This window comes from Pundamilia nyererei, unplaced genomic scaffold, assembly GCF_000239375.1.
Source record: "Pundamilia nyererei isolate P.nyererei 1_Seehausen unplaced genomic scaffold, PunNye1.0 scaffold00430, whole genome shotgun sequence".
Classification (NCBI taxonomy): Eukaryota; Metazoa; Chordata; class Actinopteri; order Cichliformes; family Cichlidae; genus Pundamilia; species Pundamilia nyererei.
In genome coordinates, this window is record NW_005187831.1 from 164,177 (window position 1) to 172,771 (window position 8,595).

Genomic DNA, 8,595 nt, shown 5'->3' on the forward strand with positions numbered 1-8,595 from the left:
CGTGGAGCAAGAAACACAGAGCTGTGGACCATCCCTCCCTCCCTCCACCCACACGTACACACACAAACACATGTATGCACAGGCTTCTTCACAGACATGTGCTCCTATTTATAAGAGTAAGACAGAGATGTCTTACTCTTATAAATTCTAAGAGAAATCCAAAGGTTTTAGACATAAATGACTAAGCACAGAATCCAGAGTTTCCTACCTGGGAATGAACTATTAAGAGATAAATAAAGCCAACTGACCTGCTGACCTCCCATTAAGATCACAAGACTAGCTAAAAACAGACTCAGATGACCTGATCACATGACCTCTCACCACTTTTTTCCGTGAATCAGCCTTTAACAATTTAATACCTACTGCATCAAGTTTTTGCTTCTCCAGCTTTTCATTCAGTGCGATTACCAAACAAAGATCTCAGTTTGTTCAGTGGATGATGTCCACATATGTCCAATATGATTTATTCCCAACAGCCACTCCTCTTTATTGTGCTTTGTGTTGGATAAACAATAATGGTGAAAGCTGTTGTCATGGTGCGGCTGGCTGGGCTCAAAATCCTTATTTTCCTGTTTCTCTAACCCTTCTTGGTTTTAGTCTCAGGAGTTTCTCCGTTGCTGCTTTCTTACACCTGCTGTGCATCAGGTAATCAAGTGTTTGGTGTTGGAATGTTTCTCTGCCAGAGCATCATTGCCATTATGGCGAACCTTCAGCTCCCTCTCTTACCCATTGCTTATCTTTGTTTGCCTGCATTAATCCAGCCTCTCCTCACTTCTCCTAGTTGTCAGCTTGATGCTCCTGTTGAAACCTTACTAACTCACCTACTCTGTTACCCACTCTCTGCAACATGTCAGGACTTTTCTGCTTATCTGCCTGCCCACTCTCCACTTGTCACCTTTTCCAGTTCTTGAATTACTGCCAGCTGTTTATATACTCCCACCGAGTCTCCATTCCTTGACAACGCAAGTAACATTGTCTCAAATTATCATGTTTCATCCTGCAAACAGTATTTAGTTTTATTTATACAGCGCCAAATCACAACCATCACCTTAAGGTGCTTTATATTCTAAGGTAGAGGCCCTACAATAATACAGAGAAACCCCTAACAACCAGACGACCTCCTATGAGCAAGCATTTGGCGACAGTGAGAAGGAAAAAAACCCTTTAAACAGGAAACCTGCCCTACTGTGAACAGGTAGTGCTGTCCAATGTTTCAATGAATCATCTACTGATTATATGCTGTCCCCCTCCAACCCCACTATTAGAAAATTAGTTGCCCTCTGACAATAAACACAGTAAACTTTCCAACTGTTCTTTGAGTCTGCTCCTCGGGTCGGCTTTTTGCCAAAACATGATAGTTCTATTGTTCTATTTAATCTGAACATGGCCCTAAAAAAGTCAGTGACCACTGTGGAACTCTCTTGGTTTTTATTACCACTGTTCATTTTAAAGCTCAGTTTTTAAAACCTTACGATGTAACTACAGCCCAGCCCATGCAGCACTATATTAATGATTGACCTTGATTAGCTTCACTGTTTATATTATGCTAACATAGCTGTTTCGCTAGCCACCATGCAGCACATCATTATATACCAAATAGCCTAGGGTGACCAACCGTCCTCTTTTCCCCGGACATGTCCACTTTTCACGTTCTGTCTGGGGGGATTTTCGAGATTGATAAAAATGTCCGGGTTTTCCTATATTCCGACAGAGGACCCATGTGTGTGAAGTCATCCCCGAACTGCTGCTTTGTGAGCGCTTGTTCTGCGCTCACAGACGGGAGAGACAGCGTGCAGCAACGCGCCTAATGATGTTTAAAAGATCCCAAAGCGCAAGTGCATCTTTTCAGACAAACTGCAAAAGAAATTTCCCTTGTACCAACCATAGCTGGATTGGCCATCGGGCATACCGGGCATCTGCCCAGTGGGCCGACTGTGATTTTTCGTTTTTACGGCCAATGGTTTTGTTGTTGTTGTTTTGTAATGCTATAAACAATGAAAGGTGGTGGATTGGCCAGATGCTGGCCAGTGTGTAACAATAACTCAGTTATTTGGTGGTGTCTGTGGCGGAGCTTCCACAGAGGCCAGCAGGTGGATGAGTGTCAGGTGAACTGAACTTCAGGTAAGACGTTATGACCTGCAGTCTATCTGGGTCAGATATAACCCAAGTTTAGGTGGAGTTTATTTTCGTTGTGCTGACATTTTACAGTCAGTTACAATAACTCGTACTGCGTACTAGCTAGCATGACGGAGTTTATATACAGCTGGGCGGATGCTATGATGTTACTGATAATGATATGATGTCGGTTTGGATATCTGGTGAGAGAGAAACTTGAAGATGAAACCAGGAGATGTCCTTACTGAATCATCAGAGCTGAACAGGTGATGGAGAAACAGGTTTACCTTTTAGGTGACATGAATGAGTTGAAGGGAAGTTATAAACTGTTTCTGAGAGACAAATAACACCAGGATCCTTTTAGCTGACAGCTGGTAACTGTGCAGGGGCGGGTCTAGCAAAGTTTTGCCAGAGGGGCCAGGTAGGGCATTAACAGGGAAAGGGGGGCAAAAATAAATACTTCCTTATTCTCATTTAAAATGTCTGGCTGTTATTAATCAATTATCTGAAGCTTAGAACCAAAGTTTTTATCTGATGTAAAATGTACAGAAATCATACATATACCAACAAGACTGTACATCACTGTCACCACAGTGTTTGTTTTCATTCAAAGGCTTTATGGCTTTCATATAATACCTGGTGGGCCGGTCTCTAGTCAAAATTCCCTGGTCAATTTTTTGTTCCAGTCCAGCCCTCATACCGACCCGGTACTGGTATTTTTTTTAATGCAGATGAGGCATTATTTCTGTACCATTATTTAATTCCAGAGGTTTTTAAGTTATTTTTTTGCACTTGTTGACTTGTAAAAGCCTATATGACATATTTTATTTCACAATTAATTAAACACACAGAGAAGGCATCATTTAAATATGTTAAATATGTTTCTTTAAGCAAGTTCTTCAAGACTGAGCTAAGTGTCCTCCTTTTTGGAAATCAAAATATGGTCACCCTAAGATAGCCCAACTTCAGTAACCCTACAAACGTCACTACTGTCTAGTTTTCTGTCTTCATTTTTGTTGGAAGTGATAGCAGAGCTGTACGTTTAATTTAATTTAATTTAATTTTTCAGAAATCTTTCAGTCTGAAGCTTACAACCAAAGTTTAGATGGAAACTAGTGAGCTAACTTCCTGCTAACTTCTAACTTCGTTAAACTTCATAAATGCTGTTTTCATGGATGCCTGGATGTTAAACTTAATTGTTACACCTGGTAGAGCAGCCACACTGATCATTTTATTAAAGATGAAAGAATTTAGACAGTTTGTAACTCTCAGTGATGCCACAGTGTTTGTTTGACTTTGGGACCTGAAGCAGAGTTTGGACCTAGAAACAGCTAATGACGTCAGACTTAAAGACCTGATAGAGATGGCCACCCCAGTGTCCAGTTTGCACTCAGTCAAAAATGAGAGCAAGAAGAAATTGTTTTGGGCAGAGTGAAACATTAAAAGACCAGGACTAAAAATTAAGCTAACACAGAAGCATGAAAAAAAAATTGCAGCTTCTCTAATGGCCACTTGAGGCTTGTCCAAAAAGTGAGTCAGCATATTAAAATTCGTTTTAGACAGTTATGTAAAAACATTTAGTGCCAGGTGCAAAAAAATGTTTGGGCTTTATGGATAAAGTGCCCCTTTTCTTCCCTGTTTGTGGTGGTGGCATTTTTCAATGAGTCATCTACTGTTTATATGATTAGCACTAATAAACAGTATTCACTGGCTTCAAAATAATAAAATAAACAATATGGACTTTTTTTTTTTAATCTTCAACAAGCTTTCTACATGTTTTTAATTTTCAAAACATTTCTTTTGTGTTTTAATGCAAAAAGAGTTGTTTTTTCGTGTGGTATTTCTAAAATATATGTCAGTATGTTATGTTTTCATGCGTATCAGCAGTACTATGTGCCTTTATTGCCTCCTCTACGAAGAGCCAGGGCTGGCCACTGTAAGTGGGTCACAGCTCCACCCTGCTGCTGCTGTGCGGTGGAGCTCAGTGAGCCCGGCTGAAACCCTCCTTAGGCTGATTCAGGGAGAAATAATGGGGCCAACGACTCCCAATCCCCTCAAGAGCCATGGCAAAGCACGGCAGCAAGCTGGCAGGGAGGCCCAGTGGAGCACAGGGTGGAGGAGGGTTTCAAAGGAGCAGCTACTGGCTCACTAAGACCCTCTCACATGTTTGTGATCTACAGTGTATGTCACAGAGGCCGTTTTGATTTACCGTGCAGCAGGTCTATACTGTAATTAAGCAGAAATGCCTTTGAAAGTACTACCTGATATGATTACGTCCTATTTGGCTGCATTCTGCACATCAAGGCACTTACTAGTCAGGCCTCAGATATGAGTTTTATTTCACTCATGCTTTCCTTCCAGTTTCCTGTAGATCCCAGATGGAGGTGGACATACATGCCCCTTAAACTTATAGTACTATTTGTAGGCTGAAAATTAATTATCATTTTTGTTGCAATATTCTACAGTCAAAGATCCCAAAACTGATAATCAGTAGCTTGTCTATAAATACAATACAACAAAGGATCATGTCACATGTACATGTTTGTACAGTACTTTCTGTTGCTAATTCAGCTAACATGCTGCTGTCTCTACATGACTCCTTTTGGAAAGTAATGTCAGCCATGTCTGTTGAAGTCAGAATTTTTGCCATATTCAAAATAATCTGCAAAATTGAACATGTGGAGCTAGCCACTGGGGCAACCCTTTGTGAAAAAGGGGGCAGCTGAAAGTAGCTTCTTCCTCTTCTACCATCTTCAAAGATATCTACACACAGTTGAGGTTGCCAGGCTACTAAATCAAAGAGAAAAATGATGTTCAGCTTCAACAGCCAGGCTGAATTCTTTGCTGCTTGTCTGTGTGTGCGTGTGTGTGTGTGTGTTTACATATCTTTGTGGGGACCAAAGGTCAGACTCAAAATGTGGTTTTAGTGTCAGGTTAGGTTTAGATTAAGAGTTGGTATCACACATTCATTTTTGATGGTTAGGGTACGCGGCTAGGGAAAGCCTTATGTCAATTAGATGTCCCTACAAAGATATGAAAACACGGTGTGTGTGTGTGTGTGTGTGTGTGTGTGTGTGTGTGTGTGTGTGTGTGTGTGTGTGTGTGTTTGAGAGCAGCATCCTGTAAACTGTATTTAGGAAGCCTTAGCTGTTGTAGCACAGGCTTGAGAAATCCACTCTGTTTAGGAAACTGTTTAGTCCCCTTTGTTGAGGAGCACAATGACAGAAGCGCTGCAGAGCAAAAACCTGCTGCTTTTCTTTCCTTCTCCTGTGGTTTGCCTTTGGATCAGAAATGCCCATAGAAAGATTTTTAAAGGAAAGGGAAAGGAATGATGCTGATTTAAAAAAAATAAAAATTCAGTTTCAGACAGTCAGTGTGGAGAGGGGTGAGGAACACTGTGTTCCTGCTGGTGGCTTGCTAGAGGGGTCTTATGTAAGGCTGGTTTCTTTCTGGCAGCAGTGCAGAGCCCCCGATGACAGTGTCATACTGCTAATTAATACACACCAGCTAGAGGTGAGTCCTCAGTGGCTGCTTGTGTGTGTGCTCATTTTTGTGTCTACATGGGAGACTTGGAAACTTAGAAAGCAATGCTGATTGATTATTAAAGGGTCACAGATGCATTTTAATTACACTGTGAGACCTAAGGTGCCTGTCTGAAACTAGATTCTTATTGGAATATCAGTGTAGTCCAGATGTAATCAGTTTTAATGAAAGGCATTTTCAGTGGTGGACTAATGAGATCACCCTCAGCACACCCACTAAATGTATTGTCGTGGCTACAGGAAAGCTATACAAATATACTATTGCTAATATATTTTAGTGTAGCAACTCCACTGGGGCAATTTCTTTTGAATGAAATCTTTAAAAATGAATGGATTCAAGTTTGAAAGAATAGACATTTCAGGAAATTATTTCTTATCATGTGGAGAGCAAGAATGCAAATTGACACCACTCTCGTGTTGAACCTCCTGACCTTCCAGCTCTGACTACACAGTCTTTTCTGGATCCAGTTGGCTTGGCAGGAAGTCATTGGCTCAGTATGAGCTTCCTGCTTCTGCCTCAGCCTGAAATAAAAACACAGAGAGAAAGTTCTGGCTGGAGACTCCAGCTCTTCACTCTCCACAGGACAGAGAAAGGATATCCTCCTCTCTTCACACACAGTCAGGGAGCTGTTTGACAAAGTGCCAAATATACGATGATATCCCCAGTGTTTCTTTCTTCTTCTTTTATCTCATTAATTTCTTCATTTAAAGTTACGCTTTCATTTAGAGCTGTTAAAGATGTTTCTTAGGATCTATAAACCTTCCTTCCTTTTCCCTTAAAATAAAATATCTAATAAAAGCATAGTTATTATATGAATTCGGTCACTTTAATGACACATATTTGCAGGTATATTTAACATAGTTTTGCACATTTGAACTTAACTTAGATAAATAATGCACTGTGTAAAATAGCAGCAAAAAACATTCTTTGGCATTGTCCATACCTACATAGTTATATTTACTCTCCATTTTGGCCTTTCATCCACATGTAAACAGCATTTTAGGTCGCTGCAAGTAGAGCTTTTAAAAACTGCTTTTTCGGAAGCTCGGTTTGTGTTTTTACTTGTGGAAAAGGAAAATAAGATTTTGTCTTGCAGCATCAAAGCTGTGTACTTTTATTTGGTTTTTAGTCAGATTGTGTGTCATCTTATTGGCCAGTTTTTCTATATGGTTGGGGTTATATCACAACTTGTTTCTTTGGCATGACTTTGACAGGACTTGATGTTTGTGTTTTCATATAGACAGGGATATTTTCTAAATTAAACTGAGAATACCGTGCCTTAAAAAGTACTGTTGTGAGTGTGGGTGTAATGTTGTTCTTACAAATCATAAGCAATCAAACAGACACTTCTTTCTGGATCAGTTCTAGATTTTGCTGCTGCAGCCTGTCTTGGTTTTATTATCAGCTTGTTAGCTAGCAAACTGTAGATGTAAACAGATATTGCCGTGCAGTTTGGCTTCATACTGATGCATGTTATGTATTATGTATTAAACATATGAAACAAAGAAAGAAATTAGTAATTATCGTTATGATGTAGTTTGCAAGAAATACAACTTATGGTAATGAAAAAATAAGGACAAAAACAGTAGCTCTTTAAATAAATTCATTTATTTCCTTAGGTTTGCTATTCATAATTAATACAGACAAAAGCAATACTCGACTACCAAAATTTATAAATCATTATAATCATCTCTTGTGTGCATCACAATAAACAGTATATTGAATTATGTACACTGGAAGACAACACATTCAAACTGAGTGAATCAAAGATGAGTGGATAAAGAAAAATCTGTCTATGGACACAGAAATGGAGAAAGCGCATTTAGACATGTCGCGAACAGAGTTCCCAGCCATGGAAAAACAAAAACACTTGGCAGAAAGAGAAATGTACAAGGAGCTAAGCAGCTCCTGCTCATCACAATAAAGAAAAAGAAATCAATGCAACATTACATTTGGTTCCACAGTTGTAAACTAGATTTTATTCATGTCACTATTGCATATGCCATTAGGTAAAGTGTGTCAACAAGGCAAAGAGATTTCTATAGTAAAATAGACAAAGATAATTTTTTCCCCATATAGTCACTGTGAGGGAGAAAAGAATAACATAAACTGTATTTCCCAAAACGCCCCCACCCCCTCTTTAAAAAAATCGGTAGCCAAAGTCTTCACAGAGGAATATCATCGCAACATATTTTAAATCTAAGTACTCTATGTATATCCAATAGATTTTTTTTCTTTAGTTAAACTCTATATACATAATATACACATTCAAGATTATGAAGATAAATAGATACCACGACTTAGTGTGGTAAAGCTCCAATATTATTTCACTCTTGTCAAAACCATTTGCACATTGTTTCTGAGGTGTTTCCACCAGCTCAACGATACATTCAGACATAAAATTTTACAATCTACTGTACACTAAAGGGGTAGAGAGCCAGTTGGAGTTGCCACAGCAGACGGCACAAAGACCACAGTTAGGATACCGATAGAGTGCTTTAAATTTACCTTGAAAACAAATACCCTAGCGGCCATTTTGGAGGTTCACAGAAAGAGTCTTGATTCAGATTTGTTTTTTCTTTTAATAATTTCCCCCCAACTGGATTCATCAAATTAAAACAAGCCAGTTTTTCTAAAGAGGAAATAACACATTTTTCCTCTAGCAAATTAAACTGTTAATATTGCAAACAGTAAAGTTAAAGGTTTTGTGTCTACGAGTTAACATTAGCAATATTTGCTAACAGTCCTAGCATTACCGAGCTTTTGATAACATTAGCCAGTTTGCTTACTTCTGAAATTTCTTTAGACCTATTAGCTTTACACAGTATGTTAGCATGTTCAGAAACAGAAAAACATACACATACAGATTGTTCTCTTAGGAGTTCAGACATATATTGGTCTGGAATAAACAGCTGCTAATGGGGGGGGGGGGGGGGG